Genomic DNA, 23,829 nt, shown 5'->3' on the forward strand with positions numbered 1-23,829 from the left:
AAAAACCTTACGAGAAGGCATATTTCTGATAATATTGAGTATGTAATGAACTCGCGTGGCTGTGTAGAGATAATGGGAGAATATATGACACAAGATATCATGCCACCAGTAAACAACATGTTGTCAGTAGAATTTAAGCTTTTTCTAATTTTTTAATAATGAGTTATATTACTTTCTTCCTTAGGTTTACATAAAAATAACGCATAAGGTTATTGGAATTTTATTATTTCTTTTTTGTTTTTTCTTTCTTTATTTTTAAAATTTTTATTGATTTGGCCAAACAAAAAACTTAAAGAACCCAAAATAATGATTTTGACAACGAAGTGTGTTTAAATTATTTTGTGACGGAAAACTATAAATAAATAAATAATTAAAATCTCAAAACTATTATTAATAATAATATAAATATAAGTGACGTCAAGTTGATTCTGACTTCCAGCGACCGTGTGGATAGTGTTTCTCCAGAACATTCTGGGTCTTCAGGTTACTTAATGGCTCATTCATTCTTCCCTTAACTCCATTCATACATCTACCGAAAAGTAGTTCGTCTCTATAACAAATATAATTAATTCTCACTTCATCCTACTTGTAATGCATTTTTCATAAGTATGTGATAGTAGAACAGAATTACCGATCAATGAATGAAGAAAAGGCACGGACGGGGTTCGAACCCGCGATCTTCGGTTTACGAGACCGACGCCTTACCACTTGGCCACCGCGCCTGCGCCGTTCTTGTGAGTTCAAATCCTTAAATGATTTTTTGCCAGTTACATAAACACGTGTTTGGAACGCATTAACTGTTTCGATTAACCAAGCAAATACTAATCATGTGGTTTTTTTTTTTTTAATATTTATTAACCATTAACATGTTGAACCGCAATACATAAACACGCACTGCTAGAATATGCAGCTGGTAAGCTGAATCCTAAAAGAATGCTTCATAAACGGACTGACTACAGGTTACATACTGACTTAATAGTAATTTAATGTAAAGTTATTTTAATGTCAGTTGTCTCGCACGACTCTTGTACCATGACAGGGTGTAAAGATTAGACAGTGTGCATTTTGTAACATCCACAAGGGGAGGCTGTGTATTCATGCTGTTAATGTAGCAATACAGTACGTGTTTTCGAGTTATCAGCTTGCCTGCTTTAGCCTTCCATCTCTTAAAGAGTTTTATTCAAAGCATTTACCTTAAACTATAATTAAGTTTCATAATATTGATTTGCTGACTGTGTTTAAACAAGAAAGAAATAATACAAGACGCTTTTTGCAATTATATTTGTTACCCTGACCTTGCTTCACATATGCTTTGCATAAACGTTTCAGGTGCTGTCCAGATGAATATATATATATATATATACGTATATATATATATATATATATATATATATATATTTTATTTTATTTTTTATTTATTTATTTTTTTATTATTATTATTATTTTTTTTTTTAAGTAGGATGTTGTCTTGGTTCTATTATTCTCATGTGGTTTTAAAAAAAACATCTGTGTTGTCACTGGGCTGCACGGTGGCTCGGTGGGTAGCAAGTTGCCTGTTGCATGCATGTTGCATGTTGCCTCACAAGATACTGGGTTTGATCCCCAGGCGGGCCGGTCCGGGTCCTTTCTGCGCGGAGCTTGAATGTTCTCCCCGTGTCTGCATGGGTTTCCTCCGGAAACTCCGGTTTCCTCCGACAGTCCAAAAACATGCAGTCAGGTTAATTGGAGACACTGAATTGCCCTATAGGTGAATGGGTGTGTGCATGTGTGTCTGCCCTGCGATGGACTGGCGCCCCGTCCAGGGTGTTACTGTGTGCCTTGCGCCCAATGAAAAGCTGGGATAGGCTCCAGCACTATGTTGACCCTAATTGGATAAGTGGTTAAGAAAGTAAGTGAGTGTGTTGTCACTTTATGCATACCTACTATGTTTTTACTGATAATACGTCTAAACAAAATAGCCTGGGGTAAGGTTGTATCCATGCATTCAACATTGGGGATAGGTGAATGAATAAATGAATGAATGAATGCCATTCTAAAATATTTGAAAATTCACTAACACACAAGATGAACCTACCTTTCATTTATTTTTATTTTTTTTGAATTTACAACAATGGATTACTGTGTACTGGAATGACAGATATGAGGGACTAACAAATTACAACCATAAACATAATCATATAAACACAAATCTATAACGTTTTAGTAAATTGTTTTTATTACTGTACAAGTACACCTGGGTGTGTAGCGGAGCATCTGTTGTGATCTGCTCTCTTATCAACCTGTCTTCTCCTATCCAACTCTCCTCCTCCTCCCCTCTGGTCCTTTATTCTAATCTCCCTTCCAGTTACTTCTTTTCCTCTCCTCTGCTCTCCAGTCATCTTCTCTCTCCTCTGCTGTCTTCTCATCTCCTCCCTAGGTCTCTCATCTCCTGTCTCGCTACCCTCCATGTGACCTGCTTTCACTGCCCTGTCAGCATCCTCATACTTTCTTTCTTTTTCTCTTCTCTGAATGCACCAGAGTGAAAATGAAAGAAACATTACCAGTAAACAACTGGTATTTCCTACTATGATGTTTAGGAATGGATTATTGACCATATCTGATCAATTATTATATTAAAAAAAACAATGACGTATCTTTTGTACTACTGTATATTTCTATCATCTTGCAAACTGCAACTGCAACTGGCTGATTTCACACAAAAAATAAGAATTTTTTACAACAAAAGAATTAGATAAAAGGTAACATCTGTCCAAGATAAAATACAGCCCCCCTTTAAAAAAAACCCTGTGTTTCTTATATTTACTTTGACTTTTATATCATTGCAGGCAGTATGAACCCAAGATATTTGTGTATATTTATTATACATATAATTTCCTTAAATAGAACAGAACAAATAGAAGGCCATTATTTGTCACATATACAGATGTACAGTACAACAAAATTCTTTCCTAGCATATCCCAGGTTGTTTTGGAGGCTGGGGTCAGAGCGCAGGGTCAGCCATTGTACGGCGCCCCTGGAGCAGAGAGGGTTAAGGGCCTTGTTCAAGGGCCCAACAGAGGCTGCATGGCAGATTTAAAGTTTGTTCTGAAATTATTATTTACCCGTTTTTTTTTTTGGGTTTTTTTTGCACTTTATTGTGTTGTGGATCTAATTTTGGTAAAGTGGCTTTATGGTAGAGTGGCATAATTTGTCTATATTTACAAAATACAGTTAGTCAGCTGAAACATGTTGGTGGGGTTAGAATCAAAATAAACCAAGGACTGGATTCACCCCATAAATGGATTTACCCCATAAAAATAACAAAATTAACCAATCTAGCTGTATAGAAATTCCTAGAAATTATATTTAGTTTATATTTACTTATCTGCACCCAAAGCATTTATAAACATATACAGTATTTCTGGTCTGGGTGATATCTGTTCTAATCTTTTTTGGACTCAAAGCTAGCACAGATGGTATAGTCAGATGCATTGCTTATATCTCAGTGTCCTTTAATCTCTCCTTGTTGTGAGTGTGCTCTTTCATGGCAGGTCCAGACTTCACCCTTACAGCCTGAAGGGAGGAATAAACAAGCACCTCTGGGAGAGTGGGAGACCGCTTTTGGAAGAAGGGGGTGTTAAAGAATAACTGAATAAAGATGGGCAGAGAAGTCCAGGATAAGTTCAGCTTAGTAGCAAAACCTAACCCCAGTGCTGAATCTGAATAGTAAAAATGAACTGTAAGTGAATTCTGTTTTTGGAGAATGGTCTATCATCAGTAAAGGCTTTTTAGCAGGTGTGTAATGCAAACCTCACAGCATTGTTTAGGTAGGCATACACACTTAAATAGTGCATTAATGCATTATAGTGGTGAATACAGACAGGACAGAAAAACTAAAAATAAAATTGTTCATGATGCAATGCATGAGCTACGATAAGGTCTGCCTTCAGGAGAACTGTTGAATTACAATATAATTATCTAAACACATACAGTAGCAAGACTAGTTCTCAGCCCACAATACTACATATAACTGCAAGTTAAACAATATAGACATTAATAATTATAATAATATTAATATGATATATTTGTAATTTTACCCACTTTGGAGGCAACATGCTTTTTTCACTCTGTAAGTTTCAATCAACAGAAAATGTGCATCTTATCTAATTGTAAATTATAAGTTTTTAGCTTTATAAAAAATAATTAAATTATTAATTATAATTTAAATTACACTAAATGTAAAATATTTACTATTTATAGAAAATAATAAATTAGCAAACTATCATATCGGATGTATGTGATGTATGGGAAACCTGTTAATGTGTTCCATGGTCCCGTGGAACTGCATACAGTATATTTTAGGCTAATGTAAAATAATGGGGTTGTTTTTGACACTTTTACACTGAAAATAACACAAATATAATATATAAAAAAACACTGAAATACAATTGAAAAACAGTTAAATACAATAAAACCTGCTTTTTACCTTTACTTCTTTATTGTTTCCTTATGCTTCTTAATCGTGAAGATGCTTGATCTTTGAATATTTTGTGACATTTCTGATAGATATTTGTTAGTAAAAACATATCTGTATTTTGTTCCTTATGGAGATTAATATTTGCAAGAGACAGTTTAGTTCACATACAGTACAACCCCAAATCATAAAAAGTTGGGACGGTATGGAAATGCTAATAAAAAGTATGCATTTTTTTAACAAGACAATGCAAAACCACATGCTGCACACAATACAAAAGCAAGGCTATGGAAAAAGAGGGTACAGTTACAGGGTTTGCCTGCCTGTTTACCCTAGTAGTGTAAAAGATTTTCAACCGAAAAATGTGACAATGTCCACCCCGTACTGTTGTGATTGCAAGAAAAATGGGACAAAATAACAACTAAATCATTGTTCTTGGTGCCAAAATGACTTTTTTAAGTGTTGTGAGATGAAATGGCAACATTACAAAGTGGTAAATGCTTAACCATCCCAACTTTTCCAATTTTTTTTGGAATGTGTTGCAGCACTGAAATGCAGCAATAGATTAACCAATAGATTAACAAATAAAATGAAGTTGACCAGACAAAACATGAAATATCTTCGGTTCATACTGTCTGCAATGAAATAAAAGTAAAATCAAATGTAAGAATTACTGTGTTTTTTTTTGTTATTTGCATATTCCACACTGTCCCAACTTTTTTCAAGTAATGCCTGAATAGTTGCAATAATCTGTAAAAAAAATAGCTAAACTCATGGTAAATATGTAGTCTACAACTCATTAGATAAAATACACTTTAAAATGAAAAAGCATAATAAAAAGATTAAGATATTTTTCTGACAGTTGAGAATTCTTGGTTGTCAAAGCCAATAGAGCAAAGCTTGTTCACCCACTTTATCCAGCCATCACTGAGGATGAACTATGCTTTAAGCTGCTGCATTTGTAATGTAATGCAAAATTGATCTGGAGCAGTGAATATCCTCACTCCCCAGTTGTTAAATCAATACTCCACTACAACCTTATAACCATTTCCCCTCTTGGCATGCTACTTAATGAGTCTGATTTATTCATGTAATACTTAGTACTATTTCTACTATTTAACATACAGTACTATTCTTTTTGTTCCCTTTTACGAAGAACAGAAAGGAAAGTGTAAGTTGTTGCATATTCTATTATATGTTGTTGCATATTCTACGAGTAGTGTAGTAACCCATCTTTACTGCTTTACCCTAATTGAAATCCAAGGATAATTTAGTGCTTTGTAAAGAAATTGTGTTGCTATACTACTTTTTAGGTAAACATTAAGGCAGTTGTTAATTGTGTTATTAATGCGCTAAAATTGTAATTGCGATTAAAAAAATTAATTGACAATACATTTTTTAATCAAACAATTTTTATCAGGCTATGTTTGTGCCACTTTAAACATACGTCACTGCAGTAATTTGCACTGCTTTAACACAGCACAGTCATTCTATAATTTGGGGTACATTCCATGTCCAATGATAATAATTATATTTATTCTAACTATTTTCTTTAAAAATGTCATATTTTACCTATTAATGGAAAACATGTTGTAATATCACAAAAACATTATGTGCATCCTATGCTTCATTTAGCTTGAAATTTGTCATGATGTTCCTAAATGAACAGTTTTTGCTGTGTCCGTTTTTTAAGTTGAGGGTGCCTTGGTTTCAAAATAATGAATAAAATTATTAAGGGCAACAACATCTATTTTTTTTTTTTTTTTCAATAGTTTAAATACTAAAGAAAAATAATATTTTTTAAATTGAGTTTCTCTTTTAAATAATTTAAATATATTTATTTATTATTGTCCGCAAAAGTTCTGTCAACTATGTTACTAACAGAACTCCACTCAGCAACTCAAAAATGGTTTGTTCTAAAACTATGTGACCAGCATTACATGATATCATTTTTCTCTGTAGAGGGCATATTGAACAAACTGTGGTGAATGTCCTCTTATTTTTAAAAATATTTTATCTATAATAGAACATTGTCAATGAGTATATTAATTGACCGTCAACTATGTTACATACATTGTTATGGTTACAATTTTTTTTATAATTTTAATTCAAATGTATGTTCAAATTAGACATTATTCTGTTCAAGAAATGACATGTGGTCAGCCAGGCAAGGTCTACCACTGAAGTTATGGGTCAAAATAGGGAAATTGTCAAGTATGTTACCTGTCAACTAAGTTACCTAGTAGTCTACATCTACTGTCCCTTTAAAAAAAAAAAAAAAAAAAAAAAATCATGTTTAAGCTTTGCAACTAGTAGATATGTTACACTAAAGGAATATATTAACTTGAACCACTGATTGTTCTGTTGAGAAAGAACATTGTTTTTGTACTTTTTGGTGATGTGAAATGTACCCCAAATTATAGAATGACCTAGCAACATTGTGTTTATACCTATAATGATAACATGGGTCTTTTCCTGTTTGTGGTTGAGAGTTTCAAATTACTCAAGCTGCCGCTGCTACATATTGCGAAGTGTAGGGTGTTTAGAATAATATTTTTTGTTTTCAAAAAGCGTGAGAAATCATTACTAGACAAAATTACAGTTATTAATTGATGCTTCAATATCATCTTTGGTTAAAGCACGCCTTTGTCTCATCAGGCATCTGCACGCACGGATACACGTTACAGGCAAAATGAGCTCAGACAACTTTATATCAGAGGAATTTGGATGGAAAGCTGATGAACTATACATGTCGTGGGAACATTACAAACACTGGTGTTAAATGGATTGCAAAGGACTGTAGACGCTTTAACATAGTTAACCATGTGGGTCTACATGACGTTATACGTGTTGCATCTAGAAATGGTTCACTGTAGTACCCTGAGCTCCTGTTTTCAGTGGCAGGGTCACGAACAGGAAAAGATTCTCACCTTTGGCAGATAATGTGAACAGACTTGTCATTTTAAATAACTGGCTGAAAGATGGGTAGCTGTTAACAACTCTATATAGGCATTGGCTGGCTTTCTCAAGACAATTTAGATTTCATAATTTATCATAATTTATCATAATTGTTTTATTGGTAAACATTTTCTTGCCATAACAATGTGCATAACTGTTTAAATTTTGTTTAGTTGTTTTTGCAGTCAATCACGATTAATTTTGTCTTTTTATTCGCGATTAATCTCGAATAAAAATTTTAATTGTGTGACAGCCCTAGTAAAAATAGTAAAAGCAGTTTATATGTTATACAGTATATGTTTATATGTGACCAGGGAGCAAGAATCCATGCACTGTTATGGTCATATATGGAAAAAGTATTAATGCTTACAATAAGCTGTAATAATTTCCTTAAAATTAACCGAGAACTGGATGCATTTCTAACACACCAGTAATCTAAAATACCTAGGATGCTTTACAAGGTTTTGCTTTTAGACAATATGCTGGGTTTATTCCATGTAGCAGTAATCAAAAGTAAATAGTGATTTGCTCTTACTTTTACATGTGTCTTGCAAAGATCATGCCTCAAGCACAGCCTTCAGTAATAAAGAGGGTAAAAAGAACCCAAGTAAAAAGGCTCAAGGCATCATTAGAACTGTGGCACAGAATAGCACTAATAATGAAATGTACGTTTTCAGCATTTAGCAGACACTTTGATCCAAAGTGACTTACGGGCCTTGCTCAAGGGCCCAACAGCAACAACCTGGCAGTGGTGGGGCCTGAACCAGCAACCTTTTGATAACTACTCCAGTAACTTAACCACTAGGCTACCTTAATAGAAATAATGTATATTGTATACTTAAGGCTAAGCAGGAAAAAAGCCCATGGCTATATAATGAGGGTATTATTGAGATTATTCTATAGCTCTCATTTAATTAGGTGAGCATTCAGGTATGTTTTAAGAACTCCATTTCTCTGCAACTCCAGTGCCACCCTTGGCTGTGTGATCCCAGTGCTTCAAGATACATGAATATTGACACCTGATACTTTTCACACATCAAGACAGCTTTCTATACTCATTCAGTTTATTCACTCCTTGAACAGCATTGCATCTTTTTAATGTCCTTCTGGTCTGCCCGTTTCCATGCTCCTTGTTTTTCTTATTTCCAACGTATTTAGATAATATTCCTTCTTACATGGTAATTATTTCTTCTATTTGTAGTTTAGTCAGTAGTTAAGTGATTAGTTTAGTCTACAGTATAGACTTGTTTAGTGTTAGCTTTAGCATTAGCATAGCACTTATCACAAGCATTAGCACTGTTTTTAGCATTAGCTGTTCACCATGGTCATGTTAGTTCATCCTTAGTAAGTCTATCAGTCTTTGACCGGTGTTGTAAAACCGAAGTGGATTGTGGGGTAATCACAATGTTTGTTCGCTTTTATCTTGATGAAATAGTACAATCCTTCTTAAATATTAAACAGCTACAGCATTAAAATGCAACATACATTGCAGGATGTGTATAGCTCTCACACTATTGTGTCCACCTACAGTTTAAGAGTAACACTGTGTACTGATGCTTCATCTTGTTTGTCTTGTGTTATGCATAGAGCTGCTTTTGACCCAGTCTTGCATGAACAGTAAAATATGTATAATGGCATTTTTGATACATGTTTTTGAATGTTTCCTTGTTATCAACATTTTGACTGCCAGATAGAGTATGGAGACCAGTTGTTACACCTTAACAATAACAGAAACCTTTTTGGTGCTACATAGAACTGTTTTCATTTACAGCACATTTGCCACCAATTTAAAGAACTATATTATGATGCGAAAAAACCCTTTAACAATGCAAATGAACCATTGTCTTGACCACTGTGAGAACCACTGTTTTTAATAATGTGCTCAAATCAGTGGTGAACAGTGATCAAGTACAGTACAATTTAAATATCTGTATTTAATTTGCACTTATGAGTTAAAGTACAGCACCTCTTTGTGCAAAATAAGCATTTTCAATACAAACATTTACCACTACAAGCAGCGACATCATTGTTGTTTCACCCACTCACAAGCAACTTAGCTTAAAAATGATGTTAATAGATGATAATATATACAAATAACAGTTCCTGCTATTCTTACTAAGTTTGTCTTGGTATCCTCTCATTTCGCTTCTGCTTCTCCAGCTTTCACTGCTATGAAAAAGTATAAAAGTAATGCAAGTGTGTTTGCTGCTACTTTCAATGTACCGCTAATTAAAACAATACCTCCAAAATGGTGCCTCAGTGATGCCACAGGCACTAAAGACACATGACTGACAAAGACTGATTCTGTTATACTATGTGATGTTTGGTTTTTGTATTGTGTATTCATGTCTGTGTGTTCTGTTCACCATTGTTTAATACCTTGCAGTAGTGTTCCTAAACTTGTGTTCTTGGATTCAGAATGCTGTGCCACAACACTTTGAGATATATGTGTCACAAATAGAAATGGTTGGGTTGATATTAAACAATCATCAACAACAAACATAACTATAGCAACAGAATGTCAAAATTGCTCCTCAGATCCTTAATAATGTCACTCACCAGCTAACAATTCCTCTTGTAAACTCAGGTGAGGTAAGTCAATTTTCTGTTGTTCCACAATCCTCCACTCTGTTTAAGCCTGAGAAGTATGATGGAACCCTTAGCTCATGTTGAGGGATCCTCCACCAAGTCTCGCTCTACGTTTTCACATCTGCTGGATTCCTCTTCATTAACAAGAAGAATCAAGGTGTCCGCTCTTGCATAGACTTACAAGGCCTGAATCAGATCATGAAAAGCTTAGCTACCCCCTATCCTTAGTGCCAGTTAGCTGGAACAGCTGCATGTATCTTTTGAGGTTTTTTTTTAACCAAACTCAGCCTGAGTAATGCATACTACCTCATACGCATCCAAGAAGGAAATTAGTTGAAAACCACTCTCTCCACAACCACTGAACACTTAAAATATCTGGTCATGCCCTTTGATCCTGCCAATGCCCCAGTCATATTCCAGTCATTTGTTAATCAAATCCTCTGTGGCCTAGATGTTATTCAGTTGTATTCCTGCAAACAGTCCTACCAGTTATATGTCAAAGCAGAGAATTGCCAATTGTACATGTCTGCTGTCTCCTTCTTTGGGTACAACCTATCCTCTACACTGTACGCATGAAGGAGAGAAAGGTGCAGGTGATGCAAGACTGGTCTCATCATAGAACTGTCAGAGATCTCCAAAGGTTCCTTGGCTTCAATATTTCAATATTTATAGAATATTATCTGAAACTTTTGTACCAATGTCTTCTTCCTCAAGGACACTCCATGATGACTCATTTGGTCATTTGCTTTGTCAAAGCTTTCATCTACCTGACATGTTCTTTGGAAGCTGGGGTCAGTCTTTGTATGGCGCTCCTGGAGACAAGAGGCAGAGCTGGAATTAAAACCAAAATGATCTGCTGAAAACCTGAAGCACAGCAATATTTATAAAAGATGAACAATGACTACCAAGTACAAACCAACTTAAACCTCAAATTAGTTAAGTCAACTTTACAGAATCCAGGACCAACAGACCAAAAACCCCTGTTGAGCAAAGCCGAGGGCAACAGTGGCAAGGAGAAACTCCCTTTAAAATTACAGGAAGAAACCTTGAGAGGAACCAGATTTAACAGGGACCTCTATCCTCCTTGGGTGGCCTGGAGGATAATGGGATTTACACAAATCATACATACACAAAATTAAATTGAACTAAAAGTTATAACTAGCAAATAAAAAAATAATAATAATGTAAACAGTTGGAGTTCTTCATTATTCAGTCCAGTCTGTGATAAAGTCCATAGTGAGTTGGCACAGCAGTCTCGACTTGCCGTCTTCAACCCTAGATGGGTAAACAGGATTCTGATTTTTTAAATTAAATAATTAAATCCAGCTCATTGTCATTGAGCATGTGCTATTATGGAAGAAATAAGACCTTCTGAAGGAAAATGGAAAGAAAATCTGATCTTTTTGTACAAAGGAATTGATGTGGTCAGTTTCTTAAATATGCTTACCTGCTTGTCAGTAGTGCCAAATACTAAGAACATTATAGCACATGGAGAGTTACACACAAATTATCCATTATCACCTGTCTTTGTGTAGGCATCATCAATCAGCCAGCAGAGGTCGTAACTGCAGCACAGGAGGAATTCTCTCCAACAATCCCATTTGAGGATGAGCCAATTATTGTCAGTGTAGGTGCCTAGCCTGCTGAGATTTGAACTGGTGAGTTTGAGAATACATTTTTTACATTACCGCATTTAGCAGACGCCTTTATCCAAAGCGACTTACATTACAGTATACAGTCTGAGCAATTGAGGGTTAAGGGCCTTGCTCAATGGCTCAACAGCAGCAACCTGGCAATGGTGGGGCTTAAACCAGTAACCTTCTGGTTACTAGTCCAGTACCTTAAGCGCTAGGCTACAGCTTGCCCACATAATTATGACTGAATGCAATTCAAGCAATTAAGACTTAGGGGCCTTGCTCCCAGAGCTCACCACAGGTGGTAGTGGGACTTGAACCAGTAACCTTGTGATTACTAGTCCAGTACCTTAACCATTAAGCTACCACTGCCCACTGTTGTGTCTGCAGATGTCTGCTTGGAATATTTTTTACCACAATAATACAAACATAGTGTTATCAGGCTCTGGTGTGTTAGCGTGTTTTACCACTGTGCCACCCTATCACCTCTGATTATTTATAATGAAATACACTGTAATAAATTGGCCTGTGATGGACTGACGACATGTCCAGGGTGCTTCCTACATTTCAGCCATTGAATTAGACCCACAGCGACCCTGAATGAGATTAAGCGGTAGTAAAACAGACAATGAATGAATAAATTCATTAAACTGAAGTTAAATGTTGAATAAAATCATTGTCACTGGTGGTCTCAGATTTTTGGTCTCTATTTTTAATACAAACAAAAAATGTGACTTACACAAAAATGCAACTACAAATATCTTAAAGGCTGCAGTACATAAATGTATGTAGTTTGGATATATACCTTATTTTTTTATTTATTTTTTTACTTTATGACAGAAGATTTATGCATGTATGACTAAGAAATATGTATTTTAAAATCATTCATAAGACAATATATTACATTATATGCAGTGAAACAATATATTTTTGCATCAGATTTGCAAATTAAAACAATAAGACCATTTAAATAAACTGAATTATTAGATTTTTATTATTATTGTTTAACATTTATTGCTAATAATAATTTTTTTTCAGTTTTGGAATGGAAAAGTACTTTAATGTAGCTGTCTGAAATTATCTGTAGAATGTTTTTAATAAAAATTCCTCTCCGACTCCAATTCTACAGGCGGTTGTACTTTAGTATGTCCGCTTTTTCTTCCCTAGTACAGAATGACCCCACCAGCCCCCCAGAGCTCAGGATTATAACAGATGAGCCTTTACTCTGGTGTGTGTGGCATGAGAACATTGAGACTAGAGACCAGATGCTATTTTATTGCATGATTTTTCTTTTTAGTAGTCATTCTTCTGTTTTGTACCCCCTTCTAGTGGGATCCCAACTGTTTGTTTGGTAAAATACCACTGCCAGCCAACGTGATCCTGAACGGAATGGGACGAAAGGTCCGGCGAACAACACAAAGTATGTCCAGCAAATTTGCGGCGGCATCTACGCAAATCCGAATGGCAGGCAACACCAAGGATGTTTTGAATGGAAAATCGGGCACTGTGGGAAGAGTTTGCTGCCTCTGACCCTGGCTGCTACTAGACAAGCAAGTGTGAAATCTGTATGAAAGGTAAGCAGCTGATAACATTCCCAACAAAGGCAATATCATCTTCCCCCCTCCACATTTTTCTTTCCACCATTCTCATCTGTCTCTGCAATCTTCTTGCTGCTCTTTTTCTCCGTATTCGCTTTCCATTTTTCGCTTTGCCTATTCTATCTATTTTTTTTTCATTGTAAGCGCTCACCACCAAGAAATAACAAATAGCATTTGAGCATTCTGTAAATAGTGTCATAGAACAGATTGATTTTCTTTAGCTTGTGTGCTTCCGTCTTATTTTCCCTCTCAGGAAGGACCTCTCTGGCAGTGCTCAGCTGTCCTTTCATTTTCAAAGCGTTTTTGATTTTTTTTAGCTCTATCCCCCCCAGTCTCATCTCACACTGTGATCAGATCCATCTCTACGTCTGATGTTTACTGAGCAATTAGGTGCAAAATCACTTTGCCTGTGGGGTCTGTTGCCATAGTTACATAGGGTTTCCGAGGTCTATCATCTGGTCCTCTACGTCCACCAATCAGCTTGCAGCGCTAAGGCTGCAACATAAAGTAAAGATGCACATCTTTCAACAGAGTAGTAAAGACCCGAAACAGATTCATGAGTATTACAAACTATTTGGGGGTGGCAAGTAGGCGAGTGCATTTAGTCATGGCGGATCGTGGATGTTGCGGCGGAGGAGACACCCAGCAGGAGAGGCAGGTGAGACTATCGTCCATTTTGAGACAAAGTCCAGACTGAAACATACCATAATAATAATGGTCAAACAATTAATACATTTGCCATTGTCACAACAATGGTGGTAAATGAGAAAAATGGACATACGACAAAAAGTCTTGGCTTTAAAATTATTTTAAAATACTTTTCAGATTAATATATATTTTTTTTTATTATTTCAAAGTCTTTCAGATTTAAAGAACACCAGCCGGGCTCTTGTTCTGTTTTAATACATTGTTCACTAATCTGTGATCATGAGAATCTGTCGGAAACTTAATTTGATTGGTCAAAGTACATCTATGTGCGCGCCTTTTGTGTTCGTCTACGTGCAGGGCTGTGTCTGTGTATAAAATTGGCCTAGATTAATCATAGCACTTGAAATCTCATTACATGGAACATCTGAGAGAATGCCACCTCTTAGCGATGGAGGCTTTAAATTCAGGCCTTCATTGGATCAAAGGCCTCGGAACTGGGATAAATGTTTATTTTCGGCGGATATGTTTGAAGTCGAACATGCTTAAAGACAAGAAAGCGACATGGTAAGGTTCTTGCCGCCCCCCTATCGAGCAACCCAGGACCCTGTCGATATGATGATATGTCAGTGAGAAAAGAAGACCCCCCCTTTCAATAACATACTTAAAAGGAGGCTTGGACTGAAAGCACTAAAAGAGAAAGGATGATGGAAGGGAGAAGAGCATCAGCAGCAGAACTCAGCTAAAATTAAAGATGGCGACTGGGCATGGCGCAGACTGCGTAGCATTGGACTCAATCTGTGAAAAGACAATTGGAATACTCTTTGCTTCAGTCTTTACCACACAATGAGATGACCTCACATGAAGATGGTAGGTGCACAGTTTGTATACTATATCACCACAGTGTGTGATAGTGGCAGTTTTTACTCTAAAAATAGATTCTTCTCATTCTTTTTAAAATGTTCTTTAATTGATGGCTTACATTTTTGTAGCAACATGCAGCGTGGCTCCTGTTATGGCCCGCTTGCTTTTAAAGCTAGCACATCAATCGTTTCGATCATATTGTTCGAAGCAAGCTACTAGCTTGACATGGAAATAAGGACATTACGGAGTTTACGCTTTTCTCTTTGTGCATTTGTTCAATTTTACACCTTTTTTATAATTTAAATCTTTCAGATGTTTTGTGGCTAGCACGATATCACTAACGATACATTCTGTGTCCTTTAAAATAAAAACAAAATAGCAAAAATGCATTTCTTTTAGCATTATTTTTCTTTCAAGTGGTAACATTAATCATGGGTTTCTGAATTAAGTAAACTCCAGGCGGCAAATCATTTAATCCTCTGTGCCTAATCCACTGTGTGGATTGTTAGCCTCGATATATTCAGCAATCACAAAAGATAGCAGCAGGACTCCAGAATACACTTTGACAGGCTTTTGGTGACACCTCCTCTCCCAATAATCTCAAACGCTAAAAAGAACAGCTTATCAATACGCTAAAGACACCCTCTCTTCATGATGTCCCAATCATTTGAAACATCATAATAAAGAGATATACAAGCTAACATTGATCAGGCTTTCCTTTCTTTTACAAACTGTTGTTCATTTATGTGTTTTTAAATCTCAAAATTTATTCAAAGATTTTATCTGCTGCCAGATAAGACTTAATTAACCTGGTCTTGTTTGATGGAATAAAATGAACTTTTTGTATGTATCAAAAGAGCTGCATTCAGGTTTAACATCTAAATGGGTTTTTGTGAACTGACCAGACCCCTCAGAAGATAAGCCCATTTTAAGCCCAGCATATAAGGAGGCCCAAATCTGCACTGGCAGCTGTAACAAAAACCAGAGAGAAAAAAACATTTTCTCCTGTCAAAGGTACTTTTATCATGACATCAGAAAACTCTTTACTTCTTTTGAGTTTTTGAAACTTTGTAATGCAATTTTATTTGCACTATGTGCTGCAGAAATGATGCTTGTAACAGAGGGTTCAAATTTAATTTAAAAAATACATTAAAAAATTTACCGACGGACCATAAAAACTGATATTAAACTCTTACAATATATCCAAAATGGTTTGATAGTTAAGACTAATATTTATTATTACTGTAACAGCATTTATTGCGAACACTTCTTGTAAAATCATGTGTCATTTACTGACTGAATCAAATTGACAAATGGCAAGTTCCTCCTGAGTCACTGTAATTTGAATCTGAAGAAACACCTGCAAGCCACAATGTTTTTCTCATTCAGAATCAGAATCTCAGAATCTCATTCAGCTGACGTGGCTGTCATCACCTTTTTATTGAACGCTTGAGCTGCATATTAGTCTGTCACAGCTACTAAAAGCATATGTGAAGCAGTGATGTGCAGCTGAGAGATGGGAATGTGCTTTGTCCTTGACTGTTGGCAATGTCCTTTATGCCAATTTAGTTATTTAGTAGTTGGAGTCATTCTGGGCCAGGTAAAAGAGGACAACATATAATGGCAGTTTATAAACACAATTTCCCATCTGTTATCATTTGTGCTAGCTGTTATACTTTTGTAAGTAGGGTCAGGGCAACCTATGTTAATTGTTAAAAATGTATTAACCCTTTGATGCACAAGCTAAGTAAACCCCTTCTAATGCACAACATGGGTGGAAAATGACCCATATTCATCCATTCAAAAATATTTTCATATGCACATTAGTCAGTTATTCATGTATTTACTGTCTTAGCTAATAAAAGCTATCTATACTAGAATATGTAAACAGCTAGCAAGCAAATAGTATTGGATATATTCAAGATTCAAGGGCCTAATCTTTGGTTGTCTTTCAAAAGATCAGTAAATATGTTTTTGACTACAAACACTTACAAATGTCAGTAGTTCCTGTCAAATTCCATAGTAAATACATAAGGGTCATTTTTGACCCATGTTGTGCATTAGAAGGGTAATGATACAAAAATGATTTTTATTAAAAAAGTAAAAAATAAGTTAATTGAGGAATTCATGGAAGCTTGAATGACAAAATTAATTTATTGCAAAGATATAGAAAATAAAAACTCAGTTGGGTCACTTTTGACCCAGGTTGTGCATCAAAGGGTTAAAGCAATTTAATTAAATAATGTTCACTTGTTCAAACAATACTGTTTATATAACAAAGTTACAGGGTTTCATATATTAGACATTTTCTGATGCCTAATATACAGTGAATTTTAGATGGGCCTTGTGGAAGATTTTCACTCAAAAAATTCTACTGAAAAATTGTTTTCAGTGCCTATCATTGGTGCTCTAAATTGGTCACTGGTGAGCATTACATTTTGTGCTCCAAGACCATCGATTTTTATTAACAAAAAAATGGAAATCTTTTACAATGAGTAAAACAAAACACTTAAAAGTACACTTTTAGTTAGCAAACTAAGTCAGATTGTTTATTGTGACACCAGCTGTTACTCTTTATTTTTGTATTAATGTATCTTATGTAGCTTTACTTCAGCCCAGTGGCAAGCAGAAAGCCCTTTATTAAAATCTGGAAAAATGTCACTTGGAAGACTTAATAATAAAGTGCTGGACTATTTCTGCCGACTCTTATGCCAGCATTCTTTTAATCTTTGGTCTGGGAAATTAGCAAGCTGCCACATAATATCCAATCTGCCTTCCCATTGGCCGAAGGACAGAGAAAAGTTTTTTTTTTATCTTATTCTTAACCATTATTAAAAATCTAGCTAGTACAGTCTGATAGTATAATAGGTTCAGTTTCTATGATAATTCAAGTAGTGATATTGCTCTGATATCTGAATATGTGCTGTATAATTGGAAATTGCAGGGTAGGTTAGTTATGTTTAGTGCACCTGCATATGAATGAACTTTTTTGGAAATACATACATTTCCCCAATAGTGAGCAAATCTGTTTTATCTACATCATGTCTAGTCAGCATAAGTGTAAATTTAATGGTATTAGTTTAATAAAATGAGAAATGTTTAATTAATTAATTTATCTTAATTATATTTCTTTTAGATCAATAGTATTAATAATGGAAATTAAAAAATGAGAACAAAAAATCAACAACATTATCAAGGTCATTCTGGGTTTGATGCCTGTTCCAAGAAAACCATGCAAAGTGCCCGTCCATCGAAGGACATCACTCTCACTCATTCACATTAACTCATAGAGCAGAGCAGAATTAAGTGGTTTCCGAAGCAGAATAAGGATTTAAAAGCATAATTTAATTACATTTATTTCATGTTGTACCACCTCTTTAGCCTGGTCAGGGTTGCAGTGGGTTTGGTTTTCCCAGATTCACTGGGCACAATGCAGTAACACACCAGAGACTGGATGCCAGTCCATAACAGTGTCTTGGTTTATGGCAAATTGGCATTATCATCTGCATGATACAGATTAGGAATCATTAGATCCTAGCCATGGTATCCTCAGATGTCTGTTCCTGGCTGACAGAAGTGTAACCCATTGTGCTTTTCTTTTTGTAGCCCATCTGCCTTAAAGTTTAATGTGTATTCTAAAATACCTTTTACCCACACAATGGTTGTAATTCTTTCTGTTAGCTTAATCCAGTCTGACCATTCTCTGACATTTTTGCCCCCACTGCTTATTGAATTGTGTTGGTTTTTGCACCATTTTACCTAGTCTATTGTGTTCATCAGTTTCTGAGATTCTTTCATCAGCCTTCTTGAGACCAACAACCATGTCATTAAGATCACAATTTTCCCTTTTGTGATGCTTAATGAGATGCTTAATAACATTACCGTAGGCTGGAGAGTGTTTATAAATTACTCATAAAAATACACCTTCACAAAGTAATTCATTTTAATAATAAAAATACAGCACAACACAAACCTCCTTCACTAAGTGACATCTAATTTTAATTTTACGTGTTCTCCTATTAGGCTGTCATTTTTTCGTCTCTAGTTTACTTTTGTTTGTTTGTTTTGTCTTTATCATTTCATCTCTGGTGACTGTAATCTGTTTAATGCTTCACTAAAGCTGCATGAATTGGTAAGCTTCATGTAAATGGGGCTTAAATATGGTTTATTAGATGCAAATAATATGTAAATAACATGCAACACCAAAGCAATGCAGATGCACAATCTGTGCCGATTCAGTCGATAGAGTCATTAAAGTCAGGCACTGATGCTGGAAGAGAAGGTCTGGCTCGCAATCCAAGTTAAATTAATCCAAAAAGTGTTGAGTTGGGTTGAGACCATTGCTCTGTGTAGGCAACTGGAGCACACAACTAGTCAAACCATGTTCTTATAGACCTTTCTTTGGGATTAGGGGCATACTGATGCTGAAAGCGAAAGGGGCTTTCCCCAAACTGTTGCCACAATGTTATAAACATACACGAATTAGGCATAACATTATGACCACCTCCTTGTTTCTACACTCACTGTCCATCTGTAGTCCATCTGTTTTTCTACATACTTTTTTAGCCTTCTTTCACCCAGTTCTTCAATGGTCAGGACCCCCACAGGACCACTACAGACCTTCATCAGTGGTCACAGGACGCTGCCCACGGGGCGCTGTTGGCTGGATATATTTTTGGTTGGTGGACTATTCTCAGTCCAGCAGTAACAGTGAGGTGTTTAAAACTCCATCAGCATTGCTGTGTCTTATCCACTCATACCAGCACAACACACACTAACACACCACCACCATGTCAGTGTCACTGCAGTGCTGAGAAAGACCCACCACCCAAATAATACCTACTCTGTAGTGGTCCTGGCCATTGAAGAACAGCATGAAAGGGGGCTAACAAAGCATGCAGAGAAACAGATAGACTACAGTTAGTAATTGTAGAACTACAAAATGCATCTATATGGTAAGTGGAGCTGATAAAATGGACAGTTTGTGTAGAAACAAGGAGGTGGTTTTAATGTTGTGGCTGATCAGTGTATAACATACTATATGAATTTTTATTCACCTGTTGGCAATGGATTTGGCCGAAACAACTAAATTCAGTCATTCGGAGGGTGTCCACTTACTTTTGGCCATATAGTGTATGTCTAGTTGTCCCAAGGCCACTCAACAGGTAGCTGACTGGCATCTGTAGCTGCCAATCATGACCTCTGTCAGTACAGTTACAGGAACTTTATCTAGCACAGCTGCCAAATAGTTTCTTCAAGACTATAAAACACTTAAATGCTACCACGTGGCTAACTGTGGGGTATTATTAAAACAACTGACTTTCAAAGCACTTTATTCTTGCTTAGTTACTTTCTCAAAACAGCTCTTTGCAACAGTTGCAGTATTAAAGCTTACATTTGGGTTTAAACAATTATCAAATGTTTTCCTAATCTGTGTGATCTTGCCAAGCCACTGACTTTGTTTCAAATGCCTCTAAATTCTCTATATTGCTCTGATTGTTTCCAAGTGAGACCTTGTGCTGAGGTAGTATGCACGCATGGCCATATGTTGGCTCACAGTGGGGGGCCCAGTGATCAAAGTAAAGTCTCAGGAAGAGCAAGGGTAGAGTTGAGTTTGCAGCTGCTGATGCTATCTGATTTAAATGCTAGCTAGCTGAATGGACCTTGTGCTATGTGTGCACTTTTGAGGCTACACACACACACACACAATATATATACTGTATATACTGTATATATATATATATATATATATATATATATATATATATATATATATACAGTATATATATACAGTGCCTTGCAAAAGTATTCAGCCCCCTTGAACTTTTCAACCTTTTGCCACATTTCAGGCTTCAAACATAACGATATGAAATTGTAATTTTTTGTGAAGAATCAACAACAAGTGGGACACAATCGTGAAGTAGAACGAAATTTATTGGATATTTTAAACTTTTTTTAGAAATTAAAATCTAAAAAGTGGGGCGTGCAATATTATTCAGCCCCTTTACTTTCAGTGCAGCAAACTCACTCCAGAAGTTCAGTGAGGATCTCTGAATGATCCAATGTTGACCTAAATGACTGATGGTGATAAATAGAATCCACCTGTGTGTAATCAAGTCTCTGTATAAATGCACCTGCTCTGTGACAGTCTCAGAGTTCTGTTTAAAGCGCAGAGAGCATCATGAAGACCAAGGAACACACCAGGCAGGTCCGAGATACTGTTGTGGAGAAGTTTAAAGCCGGATTTGGATACAAAAAGATTTCCCAAGCTTTAAACATCTCAAGGAGCACTGTGCAAGCGATCATATTGAAATGGAAGGAGTATCAGACCACTGCAAATCTACCAAGACCCGGCCGTCCCTCTAAACTTTCAGCTCAAACAAGGAGAAGACTGATCAGAGATGCAGCCAAGAGGCCCATGATCACTCTGAATGAACTGCAGAGATCTACAGCTGAGGTGGGAGACTCTGTCCATAGGACACAATCAGTCGTACACTGCACAAATCTGGCCTTTATGGAAGAGTGGCAAGAAGAAAGCCATTTCTCAAAGATATCTATAAAAAGTCACCTGGGAGACACACCAAACATGTGGAAGAAGGTGCTCTGGTCAGATGAAACCAAAATCGAACTTTTTGGCCACAATGCAAAACGTTATGTTTGGCGTAAAAGCAACACAGCTCATCACCCTGAACACACCATCCCCACTGTCAAACATGGTGGTGGCAGCATCATGGTTTGGGCCTGCTTTTCTTCAGCAGGGACAGGGAAGATGGTTAAAATTGATGGGAAGATGGATGGAGCCAAATACAGGACCATTCTGGAAGAAAACCTGTTGCAGTCTGCAAAAGACCTGAGACTGGGACGGAGATTTATCTTCCAACAAGACAATGATCCAAAACATAAAGCAAAATCTACAATGGAATGGTTCACAAATAAACGTATCCAGGTGTTAGAATGGCCAAGTCAAAGTCCAGACCTGAATCCCATCGAGAATCTGTGGAAAGAGCTGAAAACTGCTGTTCACAAACGCTCTCCATCCAACCTCACTGAGCTCGAGCTGTTTTGCAAGGAAGAATGGGCAAAAATTTCTGTCTCTCGATGTGCAAAATTGATAGAGACATACCCCAAGCGACTTGCAGCTGTAATCGCAGCAAAAGGTGGCGCTACAAAGTATTAACGCAAGGGGGCTGAATAATATTGCACGCCCCACTTTTCAGTTTTTTATTTCTAAAAAAAGTTTAAAATATCCAATAAATTTCGTTCCACTTCACGATTGTGTCCCACTTGTTGTTGATTCTTCACAAAAAATTACAATTTCATATCGTTATGTTTGAAGCCTGAAATGTGGCAAAAGGTTGAAAAGTTCAAGGGGGCTGAATACTTTTGCAAGGCACTGTATATATATATGAGACTGCAAAGGAAGCTCAGCTTCAATGTCTACAATTAAATGGTCAAATATGTACAGTTGTGTTAACATTTCATTGACTACAAATGGGTTAGAACACGTTCATCTCGAAGACGAGTTCGTTTAGAATCAGCTACTTCGAACTTCTCATACATTCCCGTAGCTTCAATGCATTTGCCCGCAGAAGCTGAGCGTCTATTCACTTCAATGGGACTGCATGGAAAAGTTTTTTTCATTGCTTCGAAACTCGCCGGTCATTGGATAAATGCCACAGGTCTGGACGTGGAGCTTCTGCAAGATGATTGGAGGATCAGTCGAAAGACTGAATCCCATTTTGATTGACAGATATTTTGATCTCTACACCATCACTTAATCACTGGGAGCTTCAGTCCCATCGCGGATTTTGCGAGTGAAGTCGAAAGACAAACTGCAACCCATTTCAGGCCATTTTCTTGAAAAGGATCGGAGGGCAGAATTTATGTATAAATAAATTGAAAAATTTTATGATGTAAGCCGACAATGAGCTTCCCCTCTTTGAAAGACCAACAGCCGCCACTGAGATATACAGTATATTGTGGCGTCCGCCACTGTGGATTAGGGGGGAGGGCGGAGCGAGCGTTACCCAGAGGGACTCGCGGCCGCGGTGTTAATAACTGTTGCGTTCTTTGTGTACATGTTTATGGGGTTTGTTTATGTTGTTTGGTGTTCTGTTTAATGATGTTAGTTTGTGCATAGTGTATTTGTTTAATTACATGTTGAATCTAAAACCTACCGTAACTGTGTAGCACGGGGTTAGGAATAACGTGGCTGCAATAGCGGGGAATTGGGTGTGTGTTAACACGTGTCTTGAACCGTGTAATCAATAAAGAGCTGATCCTGTTGTCATGGCAACTCGCGACTCCGTCTCTTCTTCGCAAACGCCACATTTGGTGTCAGAAGTGGGATCGCATTGCCCTCTAGATGACATGGGGGTAATTGCTGAAGAAATAAAGTTTCTTCAACGGCAAATAGATGGTTTCTCTGGCGCACGGCGAAAAGACGGCACGGCGAAGACCAGGAAACAGCTCTCTTTCGAACCGGATGGATCAAGCCAGCTACGTCTGAAGCGGCCGAGTCCGGTGGTGACGACAGCGGAAGCGAAGACGACGGCGGCAGCAGCGGTATCACCAGTGGCGGCGCAGCTTCGTCTCCCCAGCTACGACGGTGGAGCGGATTGGGAGGCGTATGAGGCCCAGCTGGAGATCGTCGCGGCCCGCTCCGGATGGACGGACGGCGACACGGCGGCTCATCTCTGCCTCGCGCTGCAAGGAGAGGCTCTGAGGGTTCTGGTGGAGCTTCCCCCAGAGTGCCGGGGTAATTTGGCTGAGCTGACGGCGGCCCTGCGGAGCCGTTTCGGGCGGTACCCGGCGGAACCGGCGGCAAAGCAGCTGTTGGCGGCAAGACGACGTCGCCATGGTGAGCGGATCAGCGTGCTGGCGTCCGAGGTGGCGCTGTTGGTGCGGCAGGCGTACCCGACATTCCCACGTTACGTGCAACGGGAGCTAGCTCTGGATTACTTCATAAATGCACTGGCCCCGCATGAGCTACAGAAGCATGTGCAACTAGCAGCTCCAAGTTCCCTGGGAGCGGCAGTCAAGGAAGCAGAACGCGCAGAGCTTATCTTTTTGAGCCATGCTCGCCAG

At 37.3% G+C, this 23,829-nt stretch overlaps 1 non-coding gene across 1 annotated transcript; it reads right to left on the bottom strand.

Moving 5' to 3' along the window:
* Nucleotides 1-650: 650 nt before the first annotated feature.
* trnat-cgu (transfer RNA threonine (anticodon CGU)) lies at nt 651-722 on the bottom strand. The gene has a single exon. It is a non-coding gene; the product is annotated as a tRNA-Thr (tRNA).
* Between the last annotated feature and the right edge of the window lie 23,107 nt (nt 723-23,829).

This window comes from Trichomycterus rosablanca, chromosome 2 (genome assembly GCF_030014385.1).
Source record: "Trichomycterus rosablanca isolate fTriRos1 chromosome 2, fTriRos1.hap1, whole genome shotgun sequence".
Lineage (NCBI taxonomy): Eukaryota > Metazoa > Chordata > Actinopteri > Siluriformes > Trichomycteridae > Trichomycterus > Trichomycterus rosablanca.